This window comes from Homarus americanus, unplaced genomic scaffold (assembly GCF_018991925.1).
Source record: "Homarus americanus isolate GMGI-L3 unplaced genomic scaffold, GMGI_Hamer_2.0 scaffold5589, whole genome shotgun sequence".
Taxonomy (NCBI): Eukaryota; Metazoa; Arthropoda; class Malacostraca; order Decapoda; family Nephropidae; genus Homarus; species Homarus americanus.
The window spans coordinates 6125848-6143043 of record NW_024736650.1 but is presented as its reverse complement, the minus strand read 5'-3'; positions in this window follow the sequence as shown (position 1 = coordinate 6143043).

Here is a 17196-nt window from a genome sequence, read left to right as displayed (position 1 = left end):
GTCACACTTCAGGAAGGTGTTATGGTGTGGTTGGGTTTGCTCGAGTTTGATTCGGGGAATATTTTGCGTTTGTGTGTGTGTGTGTGTTAGTGTGAGTAGTCTTATATAGTGGGCTATCTGAATAGTCTCTTGTAGCCCCTCTCACACTCCTGCTATCTACAGTATCTACTCAGACATCTCCTTGACACCTTCTGTACACATCATCACCTTCTTCCTGTAGTCATATGTCTGTTGTCACTGCCACCTAATGATGGTTGTGGCTGTGTCAGTTGTCTGCTGTTGTTGGCTGTGTCTGCTGCCTCTTCGTTTTGTCTGCTTTTTGCTATTGACTCTCTATTGGTATTCACTGTTGGCTGTCTTCGCTGTCTGCTGTGACTGCTGGCTATCATGATTTTCGGTTGCTGTTGGCTGTTGCTGTCAGAGGCAGCGTAACAGATGGGGACAACAGGAAAACAAATTCTTAAGACCAGCAGACGTGCGGGGAATAACGGCCCTCAGAGCTGTGTGTGTGTGTGTGTGTGTGTGTGTGTGTGTGTGTGTGTGTGTGTGTGTGTGTACACTGCAGAAGTGCATTGTTCATCCCCCTCTTGCCTCAGTATTATGTCTCTACAGGTATACAGGTATTGTACGTGGTCCTAACACACACGGAAAATAACATTTATTGATGTACTGTTGTAAGTCATTCCCTGTTGGTGTTCTTCAATGGCTGCTCCCTCACTACTGCTGGAGGGCTTCCCTGCACCTGTGAATGGAGGGCTTCCCCGCACCTGTGTGTGGAGGGTTCCCCGCACCTGTGCGTGGAGGGCTTCCCCGCACTTGTATGTGGGGGGCTTCCCCGCACTTGTGCGTGGAGGGCTTCCCCGCACCTGTGTGTGGAGGGCTTCTCTGCACCTGTGTGTGGAGGGCTTCCTTGCACCTATATGTGGAGGGCTTCCCTGCACCTGTGTGTAGAGGGCTTCCCTACACCTGTGTGTGGAGGGTTTCCATGCACTTGTGTGTGTGTGGAGGGCTTCCTGCTCCTGTGTGTGTGTGGAGGGCTTCCCTGCTCCTGTGTGTGTGTGGAGGGCTTCCATGCACCTGTGTGTGGAAGGTTTCCCTGCACTTTGTGTGTGGAGGGCTTCCTGCTCCTATGTGAGGCTTCCCTGCCTATATGTGGAGGGCTTCCCTGCACCTGTGTGTAGAGGGCTTCCCTACACCTGTGTGTGGAGGGTTTCCATGCACTTGTGTGTGTGTGGAGGGCTTCCCTGCTCCTGTGTGTGTGTGGAGGGCTTCCCTGCTCCTGTGTGTGTGGAGGGCTTCCATGCACCTGTGTGTGGAAGGTTTCCCTGCACTTGTGTGGTGAGGACTGCCCGTACCTCTGTGGTAAGGTGACCTCCGCCCTCAGGTTACCTGCCCGTCTGTTAAGTCATCAACGACGGAACACCCGCCAGCCCTGTCCCTTGAGGCCCTGGTCAAACACTCGTTATTTGCACGTGACAGCCTATCCTGCCCTACACTTGCCCCACTAGACGGCCTACCCTGCCCTACACCTACTCCTCTTGACAGCCTACCCTGCCCTACACCTGCTCCACTGACAGCTGTATAAGAGTATATTTTCATTGTGTGTATATAGGCGTCTTAGGTTAAAATAGGGGATATATAATCATATTGATGTGACTTTAAGGTCCGATAAGTGATTTTATAGTTACGTTAACTTAGGTAAAAAGAAAAGCTCTAATATAACACTGAAATCCGTCCTAAATGAAATACTCGACCGCATTGATGTAGTTAATCGTCTCATATCAGCTCAGTAAAATGACAGTCAAACGGCATTAAGTACAGTTTGAGTTCCTCTCGTTCGTCAGTCGGGTGAGACAATGGACAGCGTTAAACCTCTCATTGTCTTTTGATTTACACATCCTGATTTAAAGGACTTTGGTTGTTTGTCTGAGATGTTGAGTCGCCTACATTTATACCTGGTACAGTGGCTGGCCCATTTTGTGAGATGTGGCAACTCTGTGGAATGCTTATCTAGCATCCTTAGTCGGGTACTATTGCGAAGTTCTTTAGGGCCATTCTGGGAATTGTAGTATAGAGATGCTTTGAAGTGTATGTTTATAAAGGTTAAGGAAGGAATGTAACTTAGCATTTGGTCACTGTCGAGTCACTAATTGGAAGTTATAGTTATGCTTGTCACATCCAGGTGTTTAGATGTACTGTATATTTCGTCCTTGTGTAGCTAAACTGGACCACAACTAATATATATTTTTTTCCGAAGCAATAGTTGATTTGAGGGTTGAAATTTATTGTGAGTGTAGCATTACACATCACTACATCGACCTGTATTATTAAACACACCTGTACGATTCTCAACATGGGTTTACAAAGGGAAAATCCTGTCTAACAAATCTGCTGACGTTTTTAAGGAAAGTCTTCGAGGTAGTAGATAATGACGAAAATTACGATGTTATTTACTTAGACTTTAGCAAAGCGTTTGACAGAGTACCGCATTGGAGGCTTCTGAGAAAAGTTAAGGCTCATAGTATCGAGGGGAAAGTTTTAAATTGGATAAAATCATGGCTCACCGATAGAACGCAGAGGGTCAGCGTAGATGGTGTTAAATCTGAGTGGAGCTGTGTAACCTGTGGGGTTCCCCAGGAGTCAATACCAGGCCCACTCTTGTTCATAATCTACATAAACGATCTAGATACTGGGATCAGCAGTGACATAAGCAAGTTTGCGGATGACACCAAAATAGGGCGGCAGGTTAATTCAGGGCAGGATGCTAATGCACTACAGGAGGATTTAAATAAACTGCAGGCGTGGTCAGAAAAATGGCAATTGATATTCAACACCAGCAAGTGCAGCGTACTTAAAATATTGGAAGAACAAATACTGTCAATGTATACAGCCTTAACAACATCAACCTAGAGAAGTCGACTTGTGAAAGAGACTTAGGGGTACTTGTAAGCCCGGACCTACGGCCTAGAAAACATTGCGTTAATGTTCGAAATAAGGCAAACAGAGTATTAGGTTTTATATCTAGAAGTGCAAGTAATAAGAGTGCAGAGGTCTTATTGCAACTATATCTTGCGCTAGTCAGGCCGCACCTCGATTATGCTGTTCAGTTCTGGTGCCCTTGTTATAGAATGGATATCAATTCACTGGAGTCGGTGCAGCGAACAATGACGAAAATGATTCCGGTACTTAGAAACCTTTCATATCAAGATAGGTTAAAGAAACTAAACTTGCATTCCCTAGAAAGACGAAGAGTGCGGGGAGATATGATAGAAGTATTTAGGTGGGCGAAGGGAATCAATAAAGGGGATATAGATAAAGTTCTTATAATATCCGAGCAGGATAGGACTCGTAGCAACGGATTTAAGTTGGATAAGTTTAGGTTTAGGAGGGGGATAGGAAGGAACTGGTTCACAAATAGGGTGGTGGACGAGTGGAACAAGCTTAGCAACTTTATAGTAAGTGCTGGAACGCTGGAAAGTTTTAAAAGGAGGCTAGATAGATTCATGGATGATAGAGGGTGGTAGTAACTCTCGACAGGAGCTGCCATGCACAGGCCAACCGGCCTATTGCAGACTACTTATTTTCTTATGTTCTTATGTACACACCTATCCCACTGCACACACACCTGTACCATTATACAACTGTACCATTCTAGTCACCTACACTACGCCGGACTAGACCAGAGTCCTATACTGTACTGTACCTGGTCAACAAGGCTCGGTTTTTCACGATGGGTGTGCGGGTGTGGGATGAGAGGGTAGATGTGTATGCGAGAGGTGTGTATGCAGATGTGGCAGGTGAACAGTGGGTGTCCAAATATGGGAGCTTTATGGTAGACGTGCAGGTGTGGGAGTTGGGGGATAGGTATGTAAGTATAGAACTTGGATGCTCAGGTGTGGGAGAAGGATGTGCAGGTGTGGGAGTTGGGAGATGGTTTTAGCAGGTATAGAAGGAGGTTATACAGGTGTGGAAAGTGTGCGGCATATGTACAGTTCCGGAAGATGGTGCAGTACAAGAAGTGTGTGGTGGGTGTGTACGGATGGGCGGGTGGGGTCCGGGCAGACTTGTGAGTGTACACCTGCAGGGCCACGCCTAGTTGGGGTGGTGCAGGTGGGGCTGACAGAGGGAGGATGGGGATGCACCTGTGAGTGAATGAGAGGCAGGGTCAACCAACACCCACATCCTGGCTGGTGACTGCTTGGTGGGTTGTACGCTTCCAGCTCACCTTACAACACTGCTTGCTCACTATACTGTACGTTGTTATGACACTGGTACACTGTATACTGACTCTTCCCTCGTTTGGGCAACACTGAGCTCTCCTCATTCCCCCCTCTTTCTTCTTTATCAGAATTACACCGAGGCCTTCTTCTCCTCCTCCTCCTCCTCCTCCTCCTTCTTCTCCTCTCTTCTTGACTTAACCCTAGCAGACAGTGGTGTAGTATCTATACAATAGCCAAATTAATTCCTATTTATATCTTTTATTCACCTGGAAATAGCTGCAATAATTCAGGTCTATTTCTGGTTCTGTCTTATAATAAACTTCAAGACAAAGCATATAGCGTTAACTGTGCTTATTTATACCTGTAATTGGCGTGGACAGGTGTTGATTTAATATTTAACATTTATTTTTGGTAGGTAATCATTGTTGCTTTCAAAGGTAAAAATAATTGAGGTAAATTATTAAACTTTGTACTTGGGGTTACAATAATTATGATTATAGCTGAGTGCTTGACCAAATTAATTGTAATGGTACTCAATTGCTTAATTAAACTCCGTGATTACTTTTTGTCTGAGTACTAGTGTTGTAGTGAACATGTAGTGTTGGTGTTGTAGTACAGGATACAGTGGCAGGCTATTACAGAGGTATAGTACGAACACCATTACAGTGATCAGAGGTACTGTACTGTATGTCATGCTACACAGAATATATTAAGAAAGTTATTTAATTGTTCTCAAGGAGTTCACGATTACACTCCTGCTGGGGACGATACGTAATGTTAACTTAACCTTTGACCTTGACCTATAACGGAAACATGTCACTAACTGTAACTCTCCAAAACCTACCAAGAGTCATGCAAGGGTGGATCGGTGAAGTGCTGTAGCCCCCATCCCCAAAACCCCCAGCTGGGTGGGCTCGTGCGCATCTCCCCCCCACCCACAACTTCTTGGACACCTTACATATTTCTGGATCCGCCCCTGTTGGGTTATAGTTGAGTCACCTAGAGAAGCCACGAATCAGAGGTCAAGATACAAGTAATACTAAATGACCTTGACCTCTGACCCTAAGATTTAGAGGTCAACACTAACACCTCTTACTGCCCCTTCAGGTGACCCTTACTTGACCTTTACCCCCATGAGTACGATGCCTTTTTCCCGAGTACTGTGAATCCTCTCATTAGAGTAGATATCTTTACCCCTGAGTACATTAACCCCTTGAGTACATTATTTAATTCCTTATGTATGATCTAAAGAATTAACCCCTTGAGTACATTATTTAATCCTTGTATGATATTTTATCCCTTTGAGTACGATGGTTAATCCCCTTGAGTATATTAACACCGTATTCATTATCGTCCTCAAGGGTTAAATTACCGTCCTCAAAGGGTTAAATCAGTATCCTTAAAGGGTTTAATTATCGTCATCAAAGGGTTAAATCACCGTCATCAAAAGGTTAAATCACCTTCATCAAAGGGTTAAATCAACGTCATCAAAGGGTTAAATCATTATCCTTAAAGGGTTAAATCATCGTCCTCAAAGGGTTAAATCAACGTCACCAAAGGGTTAAATCATCATCAAATGGTTAAAACACTATCTTTAAAGGGTTAAATTATCGTCATCAAAGGGTTAAATCACGATCATCAAAGGGTTAACCTATCTTTATTAGAATTTTAATTAATGAATGTTTATTAATATTCAAACAGTGTGCCTTATGTCAGTTGATTACTAAAGATCGAAATCAATGAAACTGTTTATGTCTGTATGTTTTCGCTTTTAAGTGATCACGTTGCAGGTAAGAGGTCACTGGGTATGTTTGTTTGTTTACTTAATTAAGGAAAACACACCTGGCGTCCTGACATGTTTTGGGTGTTAAGGGCTAATAAAATAACATAGTGAGGGAGATGGTGGTGGTGCAGTGAGGGAGATGGTGGTGGTGTAGTGAGGAGAGTGTGGTGGTGTAGTGAGGAGATGGTGGTGGTGTAGTGAGGGAAGATGGTGGTGGTGTAGTAGAGATGGTGGTGGTGGTGTAGTGTGAGGAGATGGTGGTGGTGGTGTAGTGAGGGAGATGGTGGTGGTGTAGTGAGGGGATGGTGGTGGTGGTGTAGTGAGGGGATGGTGGGGTGGTGTAGTGGGGGAGATGGTGGTGGTGTAGTGGGGAGATGGTGGTGGTGTGGTGGGGATGGTGGTGGTGGTGTAGTGGGGAGATGGTGGTGGTGGTGTGGGGATGGTGGTGGTGGGTGGGGATGGTGGTGGGTGTGTGGGGTGGTGTGGGGGATGGTGGTGGTGGTGTGGTGGGGATGGTGGTGGTGTAGTGGGGATGGTGGTGGTGGTGGTGTGAGTGAGGAGATGGTGGTGGTGTGTGAGGAGATGGTGGTGGTGGGTGCAGTGAGGGGATGGTGTGGTGGTGCAGTGGGGAGATGGTGGTGGTGGTGTAGTGAGGGGAGATGGTGGTGGTGTGGTGGGGAGATGGTGGTGGTGGTGTGTGGGGAGATGGTGGTGGAGTGGGGAGATGGTGGTGGTGCAGTGGGGATGGTGGTGGTGTGGTGGGGGGTGGGTGGTGGTGGTGGGGATGGTGGTTGGGGTGTGGTGGGTGGGGATGGTGGTGGTGGTGTGGTGGGGATGGTGGTTGGTTGTGGTGGGGATGGTGGTGGTGGTGAGTGGGGGGATGGTGGTGGTGTAGTGTGAGGGAGATGGTGGTGGTGGTAGTAGGGAGATGGTGGTGGTGTGGGGAGATGGTGGTGGTGTAGTGAGGGGATGGTGGTGTGTGGTGGGGGATGGTGGTGGTGGTGTGGTGGGGATGGTGGTGGTGTGTGGTGGGGGGATGGTGGTGGTGTGGTGAGGATGGTGGTGGTGTAGTGGGGAGATGGTGGGGTGGTGTGGTGGGGATGGTGGTGGTGTAGTGGGGGATGGTTGGTGGGGTGGTTGTAGTGGGGAGTGGTGTGGTGGTGTGGTGGGGATGGTGGTGGTGGTGTAGTGGGGATGGTGGTGGTGTAGTGGGGATGGTGGTGGTGTGGGGGAGATGGTGGTGGTGGTGTAGTGGGGAGATGGTGGTGGTGTAGTGGAGATGGTGGTGGTGTAGTGAGGAGATGGTGGTGGTGGTGTAGTGAGAGATGTGGTGGTGTAGTGGGGGAGATGGTGGTGGTGTAGTGAGGGAGATGTGGTGTGGTGTGGTGGGGAGATGGTGGTGGTGGTGTAGTGGGGAGATGGTGGTGGTGGTGCAGTGGGGGATGTGGTGGTGGGTGTAGTGAGGGGGGATGGTGGTGGTGGTGTGGTGGGGGGGGATGGTGGGTGGTGTAGTGAGGGGATGGTGGGTGGTGTGGTGGGGGATGGTGGTGGTGGTGTGGAGATGGTGGTGGTGGTGTGAGTGGGAGATGGTGGTGGTGGTGTAGTGGGGAGATGGTGGTGGTGTGAGTGAGGGAGATGATGGTGGTGGTGTAGTGATGTGAGGATGGTGGTGGTGTAGTGGGGATGGTGGTGGTGTGGTGGAGGTTGGGTGGTGTGGGATGGTGGTGGTGTGGTGGGGGAGTGGTGGTGTGGTGTGGTGGTTGGTGTGGTGGATGATGGTGGAGTGGGAATAAACTAGTACTTAAGGACAAAGACAGGAAGCAACATAACATAGAGAAGAATAAGTAATTTTTACAAGAAGTTGAGACGGGAAATGAGTTTTAGACATATTGTGTGTGTGTGAGAGAGAGAGAGAGAGAGAGAAAGAGAGAGAGAGAGAGTGGAATAGGAAAGTAAGGAACAAGATGATTAAATAGAAATAGAATTCAAGAGAAAGTAAGATAATCAGGTGGTATTTGGAGAGGAGGAACCGCCTAACTAACACTCATCGTATCATAAAGTTTCTCGTGAATTGTCAGGAACTTTCTGAACTAGAGTTAAGAATGTCAGGAGGCATTTTTTAGGGGGTGGGGGGGGGTGAGGTTAAGAGGTTATTGTGAGGTTTGGAGGGCGAATAAAAGACACGTATTGTTAAGAGGTTTGTGGAATATTTAAGAAAAGGTGTGGGGGATTATTAATGGTGTGTGTGTGTGTGTGTAATAATAATAATAATAATAATAATAATAATAATAATAATAATAATAATAATAATAATAATAATAATAATAATAATAATTAACGGCTTAAAAAGTTCTGCAGCTCGAAGGCTGAAAATATACATTGACATAAATGACTTATTACATACATTGGTGGTTTAATAAAAGCCTTCATTAGAGAAAGGTAAAGGAACATAAGAACATAAGAAAATACGGAGTCTGCAATAGGCCGGTTGGTCTGTGCATGGCAGCTCCTGTTGAGAGTTACTACCACTCTCTATCATCCATGAATCTATCTAGCCTCCTTTTAAAACTTTCCAGCGTTCCAGCACTTACTACAAAGTTGCTAAGCTTGTTCCACTCGTCCACCACCCTATTTGTGAACCAGTTCCTTCCTATCTCCCTCCTAAACCTAAACTTATCCAACTTAAATCCGTTGCTCCGAGTCCTATCCTGCTCGGATATTATAAGAACTTTATCTATATCGCCTTTATTGATTCCTTTCACCCACTTAAATACTTCTATCATATCTCCCCGCACTCTTCGTTTTTCTAGGGAATGCAAGTTTAGTTTCTTTAACCTATCTTGATATGGAAGGTTTCTAAGTCCCTGAATCATTTTCGACATTCTTTGGCTGCACCGACTCCAGTGAAATGATATCCATTCTATAATAAGGGCACCAGAACTGAACAGTGAACAGCATAATCGAGGTGCGGCCTAACTAGTGCAAGATATAGTTGCAATAAGACCTCTGCACTCTTGTTACTTACACTTCTAGATATAAAACCTAATACTCTGTTTGCCTTATTTCGAACATTAACGCACTGTTTTTAAGGCCGTAGATATAATGAACTATCTGGGAATGTTAAGAAAAATGTAAGGAAGGCAAAGAGTGACTACGAAATCAGGATAGCAAGAGAATCCAAGGCGAATCCCAAGGGATTTTTCCAGGTATATAGGGCAAAGGTCAGGGACAAAGTTGGGTCTTTAAAGTCAGGGAGGGGTGAAGTGATCGATGACAGTGAGGAAATAAGCAAAGCATTAAACAGCTACTTTTTATCAGTTTTCACAGAAGAAATTCACGAGGAAATTTCAGAGGTGGAATTGATATTTAGGGGAAATGAAGAAGATAAATTAAAGAATACCACTATCAGAGAAGAGGATGTTCTTAAGAAGATAAATAAATTAAAGAAGACAAAAACCTCTGGGCCGGATGAAATTTTCCCTCGAGTTTTGAAAGAGTGTAAGGAACAGATTAGCGGACCCCTCGTAAATTTATTTACAAAATCATTAGACACGGGAGTTGTGCCAGACTTGTGGAAACAGGCAAATGTAGTGCCCATATTCAAAAAGGGAGACAGAGCATCAGCGTCAAATTATCAGCCGATTAGTTTGACGTCAGGAGTGGGGAAATTTCTTGAATCAATTATAGCAAATAGCATCCGAACGCATTTAGAGAAAAGCAATTTAATCTACGACTCTCAACATGGGTTTACAAAGGGAAAATCTTGTCTAACAAATCTGCTGACGTTTTTTTAGGAAAGTCTTCGAGGTAGTAGATAATGACGAAAATTACGATGTTATTTACTTAGACTTTGGCAAAGCATTTGACAGAGTACCGCATCAGAGACTTCTGAGAAAAATTAAGGCTCATGGTATCGAGGGGAAAGTTTTAAATTGGATAAAATCATGGCTCACCGATAGAACACAGAGGGTCAGCGTAGATGGTGTTAAATCTGAGTGGGGTTGTGTAACCAGTGGGGTTCCCCAGGGGTCAGTACTGGGCCCACTCTTGTTCATAATCTACATAAACGATCTAGATACTGGGATCAGCAGTGACACAAGCAAGTTTGCGGATGACACCAAAATAAGGCGGCAGATTAAATCAGGGCAGGATGCAAATGCACTACAGGAGGATTTAAATAAACTGCAGGAGTGGTCAGAAAAATGGCAAATGAAATTCAACACCAGCAAGTGCAGCGTACTGAATATTGGAAGAACAAATACTGTCAATGTTTACAGCCTTAACAACATCAACCTAGAGAAGTCGACTTGTGAAAGAGACTTAGGGGTACTGGTAAGCCCGGACCTACGACCTAGAAAACTGCGTTAATGTTCAAAATGAGGCAAACAGAGTATTAGGTTTTATATCTAGAAGTGTAAGTAATAAGAATGCAGAGGTCTTATTGCAACTATATCTTGCGCTAGTCAGGCCGCACCTCGATTATGCTCTTCAGTTCTGGTGCCCTTATTATAGAATGGATATCAATTCACTGGAGTCGGTGCAGCCAAAGAATGACGAAAATGATTCCGGGACTTAGAAACCTTCCATATCAAGATAGGTTAAAGAGACCAAACTTGCATTCCCTAGAAAGACGAAGAGTGCGGGGAGATATGATAGAAGTATTTAAGTGGGTGAAAGGAATCAATAAAGGCGATATAGATAAAGTTCTTATAATATCCGAGCAGGATAGGACTCGTAGCAACGGATTTAAGTTGGATAAGTTTAGGTTTAGGAGGGAGATAGGAAGGAACTTGTTCACAAATAGGGTGGTGGACGAGTGGAACAAGCTTAGCAACTTTGTAGTAAGTGCTGGAACGCTGGAAAGTTTTAAGAGGAGGCTGGATAGATTCATGGATGATAGAGAGTGGTAGTAACTCTCGACAGGAGCTGCCATGCACAGGCCAACCGGCCTATTGCAGACTACTTATTTTCTTATGTTCTTATGTTCTTAAGTACCCCTAAGTCTCTTTCACAAGTCGACTTCTCTAGTTTGATGTTGTTAAGGCTGTATAAGAACATAAGAACATAAGAATGGAGGAAACTGCAGCTGGCCTATTGGCCCATACTGGGCAGTCCCGTTTACACCCAACCCCCATTGCTCATATAAGCATCCAACCTATGTTTGAAGCTATTCAGCGTATTCGAGTTAATGATGATATTTGGTAACTTGTTCCATTCATCCACTACTCTGTTTCCAAACCAGTGTTTACCTATTTCACGCCTAAATCTAAATTTGTCTAATTTAAAACCACTGTTACGAGTTCGCTCCTGGTTGGATAGTTTGAGTACCTTTGTAATGTCCCCTTTGTTTAGCCCTGACTTCCACTTATACACCTCTATCAGGTCGCCCCTCGCTCTACGTCTCTCGAGGGAGTGCAAATTAAGATGCTTTAACCTGTCTCTATACTCAAGGTTCCTAATGCCCGGGATTAGTCTTTGTCATTCTCCTCTGAATTCTTTCCAAGGATTCTATATCCATTCTGTAATACGGTGACCAGAACTGAACTGCGTAATCCAGGTGTGGTCTCACAAGCGCAAGATTCAGTTTTAGGATGACCTCGCTAGTCTTGTAACTAACACTCCTTTGTATGAACCCAAGTACTTTATTAGCCTTGTTACGAGCAAAAACACATTGTTTACTTGGCTTAAGGTTCCTACTTATCATTACTCCTAAATCTCTCTCGCAGTCGGATTTCTCTATGGCATCGTTGTTCATCTGCTATCTGGTTTCCCTGTTTACATCTCCTATACTGAGCACTTTACATTTGTCCACGTTGAACTTCATCTGCCATTTTTCAGACCATTCGAAGAATTTGTTTAGATCTTCCTGTAGTTTTGCTGAGTCCTCGTCAGATTTAATAACACGTCCGATTTTAGCGTCATCAGCAAATTTACTTATGTTGCTGTCTATGCCGATTAATGTTTACAGTGGAGGTCACGTAGATCATGTGCGCTGAGGTGTTGACCAGTAGACACGTAGTGTCGTAACTCCCTCACAGATGGTGTTATGAGGGGCTTGACGTGGTGTAGTAATTCCCTCACAGATGGTGTTATGAGGAACCTCACATGACGCTGTAGCAACTCATCCACTACGTGGTGTCGTAGCATCATGGGGACACCACGTGGTCTGGTGTCACAGGACCTCACTTACTCTAGTGAGTGAGGTACGGTCCCAGGCCTCCCTATCGTGGACGGATTATGAGAGAAAACAACTAATTATTATAATAGTAATAAGTGTAAGTAATAAATGACTAATTTACCCTGAAACAAAATACCTATACTTCGATGTTCGTTTTCTTTATATAATATTGTCAGTTGTTACGTATATATATATATATATATATATATATATATATATATATATATATATATATATATATATATATATATATATATATATATATATATATATATATATGTATATATATATATTTTTTTTTGGTGCTGGTCAACCTCGACCTTGGGCCAGATGACCCCTGGACAATTGCTCTCAGAGCTTGACCAGCTCGTTCGTATTTATGTTATCATCTCAACTTAATTATGTAATAAAGTCACTTGTGAGTTTTTCAGTGTTCGTTTTTATCATAAAAACAACGATAATAATAATAATAATAATAATAATAATAATAATAATAATAATAATAATAATAATAATAATAATAATAATTATTACCGGGACTGTGTAAAGCAAAACCATCTTTCTAATGTTCGATTAAGAAAGAAATTCGTCAGCTGTATTCCTGAACTGCTATATATTGACCCAAAATAGTATTAAGATGGTTGAGAACACGATGGTTGAAGATCTGGTGCTTAGAGGGATAGGTAGACAGATATTCAATTGTTTTCCTACACTGTATAGACAGTGTAGGAATATACGATGTCGAAGGTAGTGCAAATATGCAAACAATGTAGGTAGACAGTTCAGGTACACAAACAGTGTAGGTAGACGGTGCAGGTACACAAACAATGGTAAACAATAAGCCGACTCGACCAAGGACAGCCTAACAAAGCCCTCATGAGTTTATTTCCGTGAGACTTTGATGATCACACTGAAGCTAACATGATCTGCAGAACCCGGGGGAGGCATCAAGGTCAGGCAAGATGTGCTACAACTACAACATGAAAAACATACAAAATAAACATACAAAATACAAGAATAAAGGACACTACAGTAGACATATTGACCTATACTAGACAGCCCTGTTTTCACCCAACCCTTATCACTTATTCATTCTGTTTAACCTATATTTAAAGTTTCCAAAAAGAGTTCAGGTTAATGATGAGTGGTAATTTGTTCCATTCATCCATTATAGCTGTAATTAACCTTGTCATCCTCTTCTCGATGCGCTCTAGGGAATCAATATTCATTCTCTAGTACAGTGACCATTACTGAACCACGTAATCGAGGTGTAACATATAAGGTAAGATATAGTTGCAAGAAAAAACAAGATAACATCGTTTCTCCTGTCACCAACACTCCTAGATGTAAACCATTGTATTGTGGTAGTCTTCTTATGATCAGAAATCCATTGCTGTATAGATTTTGTCGGTTCCTACTTATCATTACCCCTAAATCTTTCTCACATTTGGATTTCTCTCTGTCTACGCTGTTCAGCTGGTAGTTTGTTCCATTTTCTCTCCCAGTGTTAGTGTGGTAAATCTTATGATGAAAAAGTTGGGGCTAATTTTCAGGTGAATTAAGCTAAGGGCTAATATTCAGGAGAATTAAGCTAAGGGGCTAATGTAAAGGTGAATTAAGCTGAGGGGCTAATCTTCAGGTGAAATACATTGGGGCTAATCCAAATTTTTTCAGGAGTCACAGCTTAATAACTTGTTTATATAGACTCTATGTACACTGTGTTAGGAAGTGACTTTAAATCTAAAGTAAAAACAAAACAAAGTATGATAAAGTAAATGTTGGAGTTAGTGACCTCTTGTGTGTGTGTGTATATAAAAGTAAGTTGTTTATATATAAGTCTGAGTTAGAAAAGTAAAAAAAAAATCATTTCTGAATATCGAAAATGGCCGGATTTTTTAGGCATGTAATGTGTATATCTATTCTTAATGCTAATGTAAACCGTAACTGTATATGTTATGTTGAGGAAGATAGAGAGTCGCTCACTTGATGACTTTACAGCAGAAGGTGGAAGAGTTTTTTATGTAAATGAGTCAAATTTGCAAAACATTATTCCACGAAACTTGTCCGAGTTTATCTGTCAGGGAATCCTTCACTTATCAACTTGGCAGCCACGAAAATAACACAAAACGAAAAAACAAAAACAAACATAAAACATCACCAGAAACAAAAATCTATATATATTTACGTAATATCAATAGCTAGAACGGTCGCCTCGGAAAGGAATACAGTGGAGTTTGGGATTCGATTGCCGACGCTAGGGGGTCACCACTGGACAATACCCTTATCACGTCTCATATTATTGTAGTCTACTTATTCTATTCTCTACAACTGTCTACATGTACACACAAGATGAACACTATACAAATAATATCCATTCATTTTATTTTAATTCATTATTTCTTCTTCTTCTTCTTCTTCTTCGACACACACACAGCAAACACCAATGAAAGATGGCCATCGGAGTTTTAAGAGACGAAATATATCGAATACTCCCTCTCTATTGTTCTCTGGCAGAGGATGTTTGGGTCAAGAGAGATACATACTGTATATATACACTGTCTCTTCCGTGTATGAAACAATATATACAGGAAAAACATGATAAACAAACATGACTCATCAACCTATTTTCACTGCCTCCTTGACCAGTGTTATCAATAATACTTCCTGGTTATAAGAGTTAACTGTATTACAACTCCTGGATATAGCAACAACATAACGTAATTACACTATTTTTTTTATATTACATCGTTACCAATATTGTGTCGTGTATAGGTTGTATATTTCGGGAGTTTTTGTCGTTTATGTTCTCGTTATGAAGGAGCTGAACGTGAGGTGTGGTGAGGGAGAGAACGACGAGGTACAGTGAAAATGTTGGACAAAATTAGAATAGTCAAAATACTACTTGGAATTATGCTGCTGATTGTGTGTGTGTGTGTGTGTGTGTGTGTGTGTGTGTGTGTGTGTGTGTGTGTGTGTGTGTGTGTGTGTGGTAAGGTCATGAGGGCAGGTAAGGTCACACCCAGAGGACAGTGACTTAACTTGACCTCGCACTACAATATTAATCCTCTCTGTGTTGGTTGTGTCTGGACCACACTGTGTACACCTCACCTGTCTGGACCACACTGTGCAACCCCACCTATCTGGACCACACTCTGTGTACACTCACCTGTCTGGACCACACTGTGCACACTCTCACCTGTCTACCACACTGTGTACACCTCACCTGTCTAGACCACACTGTGTACAACCCCACCTGTCTAGACCACACTGTGCACACCTCCCACCTGTCTGGACCACACTGTGTGCACACCTCACCTGTCTGGACCACACTGTGTACACCCTCACCTGTCTGGGACCACACTGTGCATACACCTCACCTGTCTGACCACACTGTGTACACTCCCACCTGTCTGGACCACACTGTGTACACCTCACCTGTCTGACCACACTGTGTACACCTCACCTGTCTGGACCACACTGTGTACACCCACCTGTCTGGGGCCACACTGTGTACCACCTCACCTGTCTGGACACTGTGTACACCTCACCTGTCTGGACCACACTGTGTACACCTCACCTGTCTGGACCACACTGTGTACCTCACCTGTCTGAGCCACTGTGTACACCTCACCTATCTGGACCTGTGTACACCTCACTATCTGGACCACACTGTGTGCACACACACCTCACCTGTCTGGACCACACTGTGCACACCTCACCTGTGGACCACACTGTGTGTGCCACCTCACACATAGACCACACACACAGCCCCACCTCTGTCCCCAGACCACACTGTGTACACCACCTGTCTGGACCACACTGTGCCCCTCACCTGTCTAGACCACACTGTGCCCCACCTCACCTGTCCCCAGACCACCTGTGTACACCTCACCTGTCTGGACCCCTGTGCCCCTCACTATCTGGACCACCTGTGTGCCTCACCTGTCTAGACCACACTGTGTGCACCTCTGTCTGGACCACACTGTATGCACTCACCTGTCTGGACCACACTGTGTGCACCTCACCTGTCTGGTTACACTGTGTGCACCTCACCTGTCTGGACCACTGTGTACCTCACCTGTCTGGACCACACTGTGCACCTCACCTGTCTGGACCACACTGCCTTTTACCTCACCTCATCTGGACCACACTGTGTACACCCCTCACCTGTCTGGACCACACTGTGTACACACCTGCCTGTCCTGGACCCACACTGTGTACACACCTCACCTGTCAGGACCACACTGTGCCCCACCTCACCTGTCTGGACCCACCTGTGTACACCTCACCTGTGGGGCACACTGTGTGTACCTCCCTGTCTGGACCACACTGTGTACACCTCCTGTCTGGACACACTGTGTACACCTCACCTGTCCCTGGACACAATGTGTACACCTCACCTGTCTAGACCACTGTGTACCTCACCTGTCTGGACCACAATGTGTACACCTCACCTGTCTGGACATTTTATAGTTTTATTATTTCAAAATTTATTCCAGGAGTGTTGAGTTATCGTAGTCCATTTTAACTCTTGGTTCATGTGTCATATGTGGGTAGGTGGGGGGGGGGTAGGTGGGGGGGGAGGTCGGGGGGGAGTATAAGGTGTGCAGCTGCAGGTGGTAGTAGAGGTGCAGCCCCCCCCCTCCCCTCACCTAGTACATGGGATTTACACAGCGACCAATCATTGTCTAATTGGCTTGTTAGACGTTCAAAAGCCGGAAACCCATGCCTCGTGAGGAGTCGTTAAGTATTATACAGTAGTGGTTGAGTATAATGACACAACACATCATACACGAGACATTTCTTAGATTTTCACTAAATCTTTGTAGATTATTTTTTATGGACTAGTTATTGGTGTTTTGTAACGACTGATTTTATTACTACACAGTTAGCTTTCCAGTATTTACTAATCCTCATAAATGAGCTCTCAGATAGCTGTTTATTTGTTACTTAATTCGACTTTCAACTCACCGTAATTACATCATTTACACTCGTAAATGGACGGATGAGAGGAG